Source organism: Tympanuchus pallidicinctus, unplaced genomic scaffold (assembly GCF_026119805.1).
Source record: "Tympanuchus pallidicinctus isolate F22 unplaced genomic scaffold, pur_lepc_1.0 scaffold15, whole genome shotgun sequence".
NCBI lineage: Eukaryota > Metazoa > Chordata > Aves > Galliformes > Phasianidae > Tympanuchus > Tympanuchus pallidicinctus.
In genome coordinates this window covers 18,424,749-18,437,927 of record NW_026294669.1, presented here as the reverse complement: position 1 = coordinate 18,437,927, position 13,179 = coordinate 18,424,749, and the positions used below count along the sequence as shown (strand labels likewise).

General features: G+C 37.9%; 1 protein-coding gene across 1 annotated transcript in view; it reads left to right on the top strand.

The window, feature by feature from the left end:
• LRP2 (LDL receptor related protein 2) overlaps positions 1 to 13,179 on the top strand; it is a 134,774-nt gene that overhangs the window by 9,813 nt on the left and 111,782 nt on the right. The window contains exon 3 of the mRNA XM_052674942.1: positions 2,030 to 2,123. The gene's annotated coding sequence lies outside the window, so the exon portion shown is untranslated. The remainder of the gene's footprint in view (positions 1 to 2,029; positions 2,124 to 13,179) is intronic.

Sequence of the window (13,179 nt, the reverse complement as noted above, 5' to 3'; positions counted from 1 at the left end):
GAGAGGGTGCAGTCTTCAATATTTTCAAATTTTATCTCTATGTAGTACAGCCAAAAAGTCACTCTGGGCATAATCTACTTGTAATATCAATATGATAGTGTTTTGAATATTTTCCTTTCATTTTTAGTTTCCCTAAGAGATTTTCTGCCTTACAGCCTGAATAAGTAAACTCATGTATACGTGAGCAGTGCTCACCTTCAAGATCTGTGGCATTCAGCCTTGCAAGGGAATGAAAGCATATCTATAAAACAGGACTGATACATTTTTAACATACTGGATGTTGACTGAACATTTACGAATACTGATCATTTAACTAGATCAAGAATACTCTTAAAATGGAAACAAAAGGAAAATCTTAAATACTTGATTTGCTGTTTTGGTACCAATGGCAAAGCTCCTAAGGAAGTAATTATTTTGAATTGGCTGCTGCATTTGTTACTTCTTATAATTTGCTGGAGTGTTCCACCTGCCTAACACACAGCAGCACAGTAACTGCAGCAATACCCAGTTGCTACACTAGTCCTTATACGCTTCAGGATGGAAGCTCGGGTGGAGCTGTAGTAGAAAGCAGATGCTTTAATCTCACCCAGCACATCGAGAAGACATCATCTGGCATGTGGGAAAAGAATTAGCCTGCTGGAAAAATGCCTTGTTAGTTACAGCATGTTGCTGTACTTAGCACACAGTATTTTGAACTGAACACGATACAGATTTAGCCAGTGTTTTCAGTATAAACCTGCGTGTCAGAATTGGCATTTGCAGGATTTTTGAAGCGTTTATTGAAAGCACGCATTAGACCCTCAGCGCACAGCGGTGCTCGTGTTTGCGGGCAGACCTCGCAGCTGGGAGCGCGCCCCGTGCGCTGGCGCTGCCCCGCTCCCCTAAGGCACGGCTGCAGCCCGCCGGCTCCGCGCCTTCCTGCCCCCTCAGCCGTGCGCGGGAGCGGCTCGCGGCTCCGGCTGCCGCTCGGCCCGAGAGGCGGTAACAAGGAGGTTTAACGTCAGACCCGGCTGTTTCTTGCTGCCTAAGCTCGGTTTGAGTGCGGAGCTGACACGGCTGCGGCACCTGTGTGCGCACGTGGCTCAGCGGGAAAGCCTCCCAAGCTCCGGCCATTTAACCCGAGGACAGCGTTCTTACGAGCGGAGACGAATGGTGTGAGGGGTGAAATGGCTGATGGCTTTCTGAAGCCTAGCAAGGATCTGAGCGGATCTCTGTTTGAGGCTCTGAGAACTGCTGTAGAAATCGAGATGTTAATGATGGTGGGTTTTGTTTCAACAATATTTTTGTTTCAGTGAGATTTTTATGTCCTTCATTTGTAGCTATCAAAGAGTTGTGTTATGTAAGTTGTGTACTTTTAGTCCTGTGCACCAGAGAAGAAAAAACTGGCAAGGCTCTTTCCTATGATAAAATGATGTATTCTGTTCTTTTAACAATGCATAAAAACATAAATGTTGGCTTAAGTGAAATTTGTAATGGGATATCATGGCTTTACTGGTGCTTAAGTTAAACCTTAGTAATATATGCAAACACAACTAGAAGAAAAAAGTCTCAGTTTTCTGTTTCATGGTGAGAAATTCAACATACTGAGAAATCTGAAGGTTAATATTGACTTCAGATACTCTGCTTGCCGCATGAACCATAGATATTTAAGGTCAACCATAGCCTAAATAGTATTTACTTAACTGGAAGGCCTTACCTTCCGGTGAAACTCTGCTGCTTTATCTCTGAAATACTTTCTTGGATACTTTTTGTGCAAATAAGCAGAACAGCACTCTGAAAGCTTTCTTTCCTCAGTTCAAGCTGCGAGAGTTCTTGTTGGATACTAAAAGGAAAGAAGGGAATGTTCCCTGTTTCCAGAGCTGTTGAGAGATTAGCTCAGGGGTAGTCTCTAGACTTCTTTTTAAAGCCTTTATTCTGTAGCACTGTGCACGTGTACTTAACTGCTGATTGGTTAGTCGCTTTTAAGAAAACAAATTTATATATTGTACAAGTTTTTAGCTGATTTGTTTTTTTATTTTGAATGATATAGATCAATTGAAGATTTTTCAAGTGGATTTCAGAGGAGAACGCTAACTCTGGAATGGAATCTCACTCTGGATTCTCATTTCTTGAGAAGCAGGCAGGTATGCAAAGAATCAGTTAGAAGATATGGCCACTGGGGGTCAGTCTGAAGTCAAGCATGAATGATTGTGGGCCTTGCTGACTGCAGTGGCATGGTTTGAGGTGTCTGGCTGAGCTAGTTGTTGATATTACTGCTCAAATCTGCATACTTGTTTTCCAAAAACATCAGGAAATTAAGCTGTAACACACAGCTTAATGTATGTAATGTAAAAGCTCTATGATTGCAGTCAGTTTCTTTCAGAAATCAACCAAAATATGTCAAAGGGTGGCTTTATTGTGGTGGTGTTCTATCGAATGCTGAGTTTGGGCATTGTACTTCACTTATGGATTGGAAAGATGTAAATTTTCTTCCTTCTTGACCTGTGGAATGCTATCATAAATCATAAATTAGTCTGTAATGGAGAGTGGGCTACTGGAAGTATCCCTGCATTGGACAAAAAGAGAGCAAGAAATATTTTCTGTGTGAATAGCATTTCCTCCTGGAATGACTGAAATATAGGCTTTGTTAGCAAAGCCCAATTACTGTGTTTACTGACCAATGCATGACAGTTTTCTTTGTACAATAATTTAGATAATTCTAGAGTTAATCTCACATTGTAAACCTTCATCTTTCACTTCTAAAAACGACTTGAAAAGCATAGGTAGTTCTGTTGCGTCCCAGAAAATAAAGTGGTTTTTGTTGTTGTTGCTTATTTGGGACACAGTTTGTGTACTCTCTCCACAAATGTATCCTTAATTGCGCTTTGTGTAAGGGTCTGTTGCATTTTCTTGTATTGTGCATATGTTTATCTGACAAATAAGGAGGCTGAAAAAAAACTGCCACAAAAGACCTCAAAAACTAGTACATGAGCTTTGCTAATCCCTGTTGGTGAATGGGGTTTGGATTACTGGTGATTCAGCTAAAATTAGTGTTGATTCAAAATATTCTGTGATGTTATCATGGCTAAAGTAGATCTTGAATAATCTCAAAATATTAAGATTTTTAGAAAAGTATAATTTAAGTTCTTAAGAAAGAATACGTAAGAATATTTAAATTAATTTCAGAAGGTTTTCAAAATGAGCAAGTTACAATGTTATTTTTCTTGTTTTAAGGAGATCCAAAGGTAGCCTAACTGTGTGCTCCTTGCCCCAGTTTTTTAAATCACCTGAATTTATTGCTTAAACTTTCAGGAATTTTTTTTGTCCTGGTTAATCCACTTTTGAATAGCGACGTGAAGATAGTGGCAAAGCTGACAGGACTGGGAAGGGATGTTCCTCACAGTTAAAATGTAATGAACTTCCGAGTGCTGATTTCTTATATTTTTGATACTATATGTTGAACTGAGATAACTTCACATACATGCTGACTGAGTATTAAAATGGCAAGGTACTTTCCATGAGCAGCATCTCAAATAATCTTCATTGTATCTTTTACATTCTAGCTAGGCAGTTAATTATGTAGACATGTCAGCTGCAGATACATATCTTATAAACAATGGTGTTCTATTTTTTTTTAATTTAATTTATATGGAGAGTATTTGACTAGTGTGTGTTGATTTATAGAAACCAGAGATGCTGGGAGGCTGTGGGACAGAATTGCCCCCAGCAGTCTCGAAACTCACTTCCATAATTGAGGTAATGACATCTTCTCCTGCGCCTGTGAAACTTGTTATGTTATGAGGTGATGCTTTTAGGCTGTAGTTGGGAAGCCTGGGAGAAGATGTGTGTTGTAGTAATGTTAGGTTGAAGAGAACAGTGGTACGTTTTCTGCATGCTTGTGAAACCTGACCTAGTCAAAGCAGTAGCCACTTACAGCACCTAGGCTTGTGGTGTAGCATAAACTGGTGGATTTTGGACTGTTTTACCCCAGGAACATCTAAGGTATATTAATTTCAAACTGAGTTGGCCTTTTTGGAAGGTCTTTACTGTAGGGTCAACAGTATCACAAGGAAAAATAAGAAGCTGGTGTATGGGCAGAGAATGGTGATGTGAAAATTTTAGCTAGGGAAACAGGCCACAGATGGAGTTAAAACTGTAGTCAAAGCTGCTGAGCATGCAGCTGTTGCTGTGGGTGAAGGGCCGGCTAAATCTTGGATTCATCCATAATGTAAGCCTCTGAGAAACAACCAGTGATTTGTCTTAGTTGCTCTTGCCATAGGCTTCTTGTATTCCTTTTCTGATGTTACTAGTTAGTTTGATTGGCCTGAAGTAGAACTTCTTAGAATTTCATATACTTAGTGTGCTATTAGAAGGATTTAAAAATAAAACGGGGGGGGGGGGGGGGGAGGAAACTGAAATTGCCTAGCAAGAAGTGGTTGCTCCTGGTTCTGACCATTATATATTACAAAGCATGCTGTTATGTAGTTAGGATGGTTACTCTGCCAAATGAAAGCAAGAGGAATTAAGAGAGTTTATAAGGATTTTAATGATAGTTGGTTGGTTGCTGGTTTTTTTTAATATTGAGCACTTCTTTCCACCAGTCTTCATTGTGTCAGCTATTTAGCCCATCTCAACCCTGTCAGTAATGGCTACTGTCAAAAAGAAGATAAAGTCAAGAAGAAAGTTCTTTGTCAAAGACTGAGACATTAGGTGTATGGGATACGTGACTATTTTAAATGCTTAGTCATTCATGCCATAGGCCTTTCTGAGTAGGCTCTTGCTGTCCATGTCTGTTGTTCAGATCTGTTAAATGTCACCTGAGAGAGCAGGAAAAATTTCTTCTCCTCCCCTCAAGCCCTGTTAGCCATGGATGGCTGAAGTAAAGACCACTTCAAAGGCAAAGATGGTTTTTATTTCCTTACTGAGCACTGCAGGGGCAGCAGGCAGTATCCCTAATTTTCCCGTTTCAGTTAAATGTTATGACTTAAGCCTGGTACTCTTCATACTTGTATGTATCAGGAACATCTCTTGTAAAAATGCTGGAATTGCTGTAGCTTAAAATCGGTGTTGTGGAAATAGGATCATTCCCCATGCACATTAACTCCAAGGCAGAAAACACATGTGACTCAACATCCCTTATCTTCAGCTCTAACTCCTTTCAGGAGTGCTTAGATAAGATTAAAAGAAGCAGACTTCCTTCCAAACATCTCCCACTTTTTCACCTGAAGAAATTTGCTGAGAAAGGAGCAGAGTCAGCTGCCAGCATGTCACAATGCAGATTGAAATTCAAGGAAAACAGGACTCATTTCTGCAAATGTGCATGTGAAACTGAGCTCTTTTTCTGATGTTGCAATCAAATTGACAGAAAAAGTTTTTATTAACTCCTTTTTGTCATTCATTTTCAGTGAAAAATAGTGTAGAAAAAATATTAACTCCAAAATTAAAAAGGATTCTGACAGGCAGTGTAAATTAAAACAGAATTCAGCAAACTATTTGAGCTGCAAAGATAGGTAGTCTGAAAATGTGAATGTGACACTGCCCACAGGACTTTACCCCTGTATTTTCTTTTTTGTCTTGGGGAATCAGATCTCTGCCTTTCTGGCAGATAGAAAAATGCAGGCATAAAGATGAAAATGACATTAAAACTAAATTAAAAAGGAATATTCAATAAACTTATCAGGTAAAGCCACTGAACAAAATATTTAGGGTAATCAAATTGTTTTTAATTGTTTGTGTTTATTTTTGACCACTCTGTTCTGAGTATAAATTTCAAACCAAGGAATGAGTTACACAACAAGCTGCAACAAGAGTGTGAAGACGACCCTAAAAATACTGTTTTGTACAGAGGACTGAACACAGTCTACTGTCAACTTATGTTTTGCTTCTGCAGGAAAGCGTTCAAACATATCAAAAATGTAATGAGTATTGTTGTAGGTTTTGAAAACACAGTCATAGATTCTGCTTAGGAGTCTGGCATAAGAGTTTGTGTTACAGCATTTTTAGACTGAGTGTAGTTGGAAGCATGGGCAGTGGATTAGAAGCTTGAAAGTGCACTGATACTTTTCTCACTCATTTCTCTTCCTAAATCATTTAAAGTAAAACCAGATTAGTCTGGTGCTCTTTTCTATGTGATTAAGTGATATAATTGAACTTGTACGTTGAGCTAACATCTTATCCTTCACAAGTACAGAATAGATCAAACGTTGTGAATGTTCTCAATAAAACTGCATGTGTTCTATGTTCCTGGGTTGTCCCTAGCCTGTGCATGGTAAAAGCTCCTTACGATTGTGTCTTGCCCTACAACTGGGTGAAAGAATGCTGTGGAAAAGAAGCAGCAAAAGGAAGGAAAGGGAAAAGGACTCGGACTCCTGTAGCCTCTCTAAATCTTCCTAATATCTTGTAGGCTTGTCTGAGGCTAATTCTCTGCCAGTGATTTGAAACCAGAATTAAATAGTAGAATCCTTATTGGATTTTTCCTGTTCCTAGAAATGTTTATATGCTCTTTAGAGACTCTTTAGAAATTCTTTAAAATGTAAAACTAGCTTTGCAATTTTTGAAATCAATAGCTAGAACTTAACTAGCTGGCAATTAGTGGGATAGAAAGAACGAGTTTATAATTGTGTAAGTAGGTTACAAGAATCAGTTAATATATTACTGTGCATTCCTGAGCAGGAGATGCGAACTTTAAATCTATCTAGAATCAGTGCAAATCCATACATAAAAATCAAAGTATTTGTTCAGGTCTGGACTACTTAAAAATAGTGGAAACAGTGTTATTTGCAGCTATTATTCAGCTGTTAGGGGTAAAACAGCTATGAGTATTTTTTCATGTTTATTTGATAGTAGCACCCAGAGGTCCTATTAGGATTGAGATAATTGGATGGGCAGTGTGGGGAAAAAAAAAAAAAATATGATTAGGCACCAAGATAGTAAGTTTTAATGAAAAATATTGCTTGAAATAACCTTGTTTCTATATTTAGGAAAAAAATGTAAGATGACCAGGGATGATAGCAAATTCTGTAGCTTGAATTAGGAAATAATTTATGGAAAGCTACCTTTCATTACAAGAAGAAAGACCAGTCATCTCCTTCCTTGAAGCATCTGATTGAGAACACATAATGCGATTATCTTTCTTTGGATAGGGGTTAGATGTGATAGCAGCATTATTTTTAGATTAAAGACCTATTTGATATTCTAGAATATGGAAAACTCAGTATTCTTATTATTAACCATTAGCAGAATCTCAGGAAGAATGGGACTTCGCATAGCTTTTTCTTCAAATTGATTGATTGACCTGATTATTACACTATTAAAGCCTAAAGGTCAAACTCAAATGGAAAGCTGCCCCCAAATCCTTTGTCTTTCACTGTCTTTAACTTGGAATGTGTGCAAGATGATGACAGGTGGCTTTAAAGTACCTTTTGCCCTTCCCTAATCCTGGTTTAGGGGGATTTAAACATCACAGACATAGTAAGTAGTCAGCAAACTGCTCTATCTCATACCTAGTTGCCCAGGGATCACTAGGAGCTAGCAAAATACAGGAATTGTATTGTTTTAGCTTCATCTCTTTCTGGTGTGTATTCTTGTGGTCTGGAGTAGAATCTGCTCTGATGACCCTAGCCTACATTCAGATTCAATGAGGTTTTTATAGTGGTAAGTTGGTTCAAGCCACCTACTTATAGTTGTTAATCTGATCTTTTATCTTGTATTCCAACTTGATCAACGTGTGAGTTTACAGAAGAAGTATGTTGTACTATAAAAAGAGTAATAAAAACTGCTGCAGTTATTGATTACATTCTTTCTGTTTGAGGTGCTATTTGCTGTCTCTTGTAACCTTATCTTTAAAGAAGAAAATTAGCGTCTGCAAGGAGAAATAAGAAAAACAAGAAGGGGAGGGAGGGCAGGGAGAGGAAATAGCAATTTAAAAGAACGTGATCCATAATGGAATAACTGAAGATATGACAGCAGAAATAGAGGAGAATGGGGTGCTCATTAAGAAAATGGAAAATGGTTCTTGGTGTTATAGCCCTACTAGTAAAATTTGGTTTTAATGTTCTTTTGTCATAAAGAGCTTGGTGTAGAAATAGAAGAATGCGGACAAGAAGTTATATAATTTCTTAATTTGTTTGCATTATTGATTGTAGTCAGTGCTTCAGTAATTAAAATAATCTGATGAGAATTGGAAAAGTTGGATGATAAAAAAAAAAAACATGAGAAAAGTTTCATGTATCTTGATTGTGTCATAAGTTTTATTGAGGCTCACTTACAAGAATTAACAGATGAAAAAGCTTCTCTGAAGCTAATATTTTGCAAGATAATCAGACTTGACAAAGCCCAAGGTAGCTGGAATCAACAGTGATTATTGGCAGTGAGATGCATACAGGAATAGACATGACTAGTTTGCCTTACCAAGGATGGTGACAACGTTTATTGATGAGGATGTAAATGTTTGTCTGGAATTTTCACTAGGTATCATGCTGGAAAGAGAGAGAGAGATCTCTATTTCTGCTGGGAAATGTAAACATGAGTCAGCAAAGTTTCTCTTTGTTATCGTGCAGGATCATATAATCATATCTGTAGGACGATGACAGCTTTTAAAATAACACCTTTACCTTTGATACATGTACTCTTGCTCTTCATTGTGCTCAAGAGGTAACAAGCCTTGAAGACTATTCAGAAACAACAGCTAATCAGATTTCAGGATGCTGTCTGAGAAGTTGATGAATAAACTATTTACTGTGCCTTTCTGCTTGCATCTAAAACAACTAGATACCTGGTTTCTAAAATCATGCTTTTTTTTTTTTTTTTTACTCCTTCTGAAAAATACCTTTTTTTTTCTTCCTGCAGTTGATGGCTTTGGGGAGCTGATCATTGCTGATTAATCTTAGCTGACTACTGAACTTTGGAGCTTTCCCCTGTTGGTATAATAGAGCCAGAGTTTAATCTTATGTCCTCCCCTTTTTTTTTTTTTTTTTTTAATCCAGGGGGGAAAAAAAAAAACTTTTAACTGCAACTTGTGAAAATAATCTGAATGTTTTGAGAATTGAAGACAATCTTAGCAGTGTGTTCCTGATCACCCATCAGCTTTTCACAGGTATATGGAAATGATAATTTATTAGAACTACTGAATCCTCTCCCTTTTTCTACTGTACAATAATTAACTGGTTATCTAGCTTCATAATTCAAAGGTCTAAGATTTGATGATTGTCCTCTTAATTATTTCTGGAGTTTTAACTACAACACTCCTATATGAATAAAACATTACTTTCAGGTCAATATGAGGTTTCAGGCTCATAGCCTTCCAATTAATGAAACAACACTACTTCTGTACCTAATCAGCCACAAAGGATTATGGGGACCTAGGGCATTTTCATTAGTATCTCTTAAAGTGCCTGACACAAAGTGATGCAGATTCAGTTTTTCTGGGAAATTGAGATGTTAAACAGTTGTTTCTAAGGAATGAAAGGATGTGTTTAATGTCCAGGGGAATACAGTAAGAAACCTGCTATTTCTTTGAATGGCTCGTAGCTCTGACTTAAAATGACATTTAAGGACAACTGTTTATCTTAAAACAAGCCAACCAATAAAACAAAAAAGGACCTTCTGTGCTGCTGAAAACAACAGTAATTACAATGGATACATCGCATAGCTTTGTTTGTAAACGTTTTTTTTTTTTCTTCAAACTCGAAGTACGGATCCAGTAGGAATGTAAGCACTGAATGTGTTCCAGTTTCTTGACTCTGCCCTTCACCATGTGATGTAGTGCAGCTGCACTAGAAACTCAAGTGTTGCAGATCCAAATTTTTTAAGCTCACCACCAGAGCAGTAACTTAGTTGTTTGAGGATAGTATTCTGAATAATGTTGATCAGTCTGTCTTCAAAACAGTAGGAGGTACCCCTTACTCCGATGGATTCTTTGCAAGTCTCTTAATGAGGAAAAGATCTTAAATTCTGTAACTGTGAATTATACAAGAATAACTTCTTGTATGCAAGAATAGGTGCTGACAAGGAGAAATTCAGTTAGATACCTTGCAAAATACAAAACACACCATTATACTGTTCTTGATGGTAAACTTTCACCTCAATTCTCATTCTGTGGTGTGGCTATAAAAATAACATTGCATGCTCTCTTGCTGGTAGCTTAAGTGACTCTAGCTTCTCTAGACATGGAATTTCCACTTTCTCCTGACTATTAAGGTACATTCTGATGAGATGTTCACATGAATGCTGAAGTCAGTTCGAGTGCTGTGTTCCCTAGTAGCATTTGCAGTGTGCTCCTGCATTTGTGGAACTGTGCTGTAAAGCAGGCACAGCAGTCTCTCTCTCTTGAGAACTCAAATGACTGCAGGGACAAAAGGGATGATGATTTGCAATGCTGCAGCTCAGAAGGATGATAGATAGATAAATGAGGAATTGTGAACTTCTCTAGGCAGCTACCTTGCTTACCAAAGTCTTTGCTCACTGAACTGTTCTGTATCTTGATCCTGCAAACAAGTACCCCCAAGGATAAGAGAAAGGTTTGTTTGTTTGTTTTAAATTATTGTAATCCTTTTTACCTTGTGCATTCATGAGTTTGGTCTCTTCTTGTCAAAGCAGTTTTGCAGGTTGGCTGAATCAGGTATTATTTTCAAAGCAAGAGATTTGGGTACAGTTCTTTAGCAGTCAGCTAAGAATGGCTAAAAATGTAGCAATTATCTTGAATTAATGTTTAGTTTGTTTTTCCATTTTATGTTACAAAAAATATACTGTAAATACCTTACAGCTCAATGGTTGGTATACATAGGGTGTTGCAGGGCAGCTGTATTTTGGTCGTACACTGAATATCTTTGCTTTCAGAAAGATTCTTTCATAGGCCTATTGATGTCATCTTTTTCAGTGAGCACAAAACTTGCTCACAAAATTTATGGAATAGTACTATATTTTCTGCTTTTATTAAGTAGGAAGTGTTTAATCTCTAGCTGTCTGAAATATGTATCAAAACTATAAAAGTCTGTCATCTACAATCTCCTGTACTGCTAAAACATGTTCTCTTTTGCTCGGTGTTGTTTCTTCTTTGGTCCTTTTCTTTGGATGCATTTGGGATCTGTGGAGCATTTGATCCTGGCTACTGGAAAAACATGACATAGCACTTCTTAGCATGTGAGAAACCTATTCTGAAGTTCATCCTGAACATCCCTGAATTCTTTGATTAATAGGGATGTATGGTAAAGAAAACAATTTAAGATACTGGCACACAGTTGGTACTGTTGTCTGTTTGGTAATTAAGTTTTGAAACCAGCTCTGTGGGAAATGACAAAAGTAATTTGTGAGACATTCCAGCTTGTATGCTATGTTAGTGAACACTAATCTTACCTCTTACTATGTCTACTCTGTTGCCTATTGCAGCATCATATCTGCATTTACTTATACCATTTGCTGAGGTGGATATTGCGCAGTTTTATCCTCTTTCATACAACGTATTTTTCTCTGAGAAGACAACTGATTTTTATTTTTTTAATTTTCCTAGTTCTCATCTATAAAGTGCCTGGGAGATTCACCTAGTTTTACATCAGAAAATTGAGGCACAGAAAAGTTCTATTTAAACATATCATTTGATTTTTTGAGTATCTCAGGACATCAAGGACTCGGTTTCAGTGTACTGCGTATATGTTAAAAGCACAGCTCCCATCAATTTTGTTTACAGTGCTGAGTACTTACAGTTCTGCTGGACAGGCCCAGGTGTCTCAAACCAGAAATGAATGCTGAAGTGACTTCTTATACGGTAGGCTGTTGCCTGGGCAGAACTAGAGTAATGTTCTCTAGTGTGGTATACTTCTTTCCTTTCTTGTTTCATTTGTTGTATTTACATTTATGTAATACATGGGACAGTGTACTTCCTTCACTACTTTGTCTTCATTAGCGATGATACCTGCTGGTATATTGGATGAGGCAGCATCCTATGGAAAACAGCAGGTCTGGGCTTCAGAAATGAAAATGCTTTGGCTTTTATTTTGAAAGATGTGCTATGCATTTCTCTCCTTCATGGAACATGATGTTGAGGTGCATAGCCTTGAAAGTGGATTGTATCATAAAGGGCACCTAAATTAATGTGGAAAAGACTAATATTTCTGTTATACAGGGAAACCTGAGGTAGATGCTCACTGAGTAATTATTTTCTACTGTATGAGCGCTCTACTATATTCACTTATGGTTTTGCAGTGCTGCCTGGACTTCTAAGAATGAAGTCTGTTTTCAGGGAAAATATCAAGACAAGGATTCCAGTCTTGAGCTTTCTCAGCATAGCTCAATTTGCTCTCATAAAATGTCTTCAGTTATTCCATAGTACCCTACTTCCCTTGTGAGTATCCTAATTAAATTTTTAGAACATAAGATGTTTGGAAATACCTCTTTACTCCGTTCCTTCTCAGCAACAAATTCTGTGTTGCTTTTTTGCAGGGCAGAGATGTTGCTGAATGGTCAGTGAACCTGAGCAAAAGTAAGGACTTCCATTCCTTAGAGATGAAGTGCCAAAGAAGCCTGCTTGCAATAAGACAGGTACCAGGAGCTTTGATAACTAGAGCTAAACCAAGGGGAACGCATGCCTATCCTTGTTTTGTGACTGTCTCCAGGGCTCAGGGACTTGCAGTTTGAACCAAACAGTGCCAGCTGAGGGGGGAGGAGGGAGGAAGGACAGGATTGTGGATATTTAATCTTTCTCTGTTTTCTTCCACATTTCAGGTAAAGAAACCCCCCCATCTCTATACTGTTACTGTTAAAATCCTTCACAGGCCCAATGCTGCAAAACAAAAACAAAACAAAAAAACCCTGCAAAACAAACAAAAAACCAACAACAGCAAACAGGGCTGTTTGGTTCTTGATGCTGTGAATGTCTTTGCAAGTCTCACTTGTTCAGTGGCAGTTTTCAGAAAGGTGCACAGTTTGCATGAGCTTCTTTCTGTTCCAGGGAGAATAATTCCAGATTGAAAGAAAAGTTGTAATGTGTTACTAACCAGGAGACCTTGAGAACTTCACAGCACTGGCTGCACTGAGCTGTCCTGACTTAATGGGTTCTGTTCTGGCCTGATTCACAGCTCCTGGGTTGAATGTTTTTTGCATTCATGTGGACTGTATATCCACCTTTGATCCAGTGTGTTTGTCTTCTGGAAATTCTGTGCTTTAGTGATGAATATGCATTAGATGCTTGAGAACAATGTCAAGTAA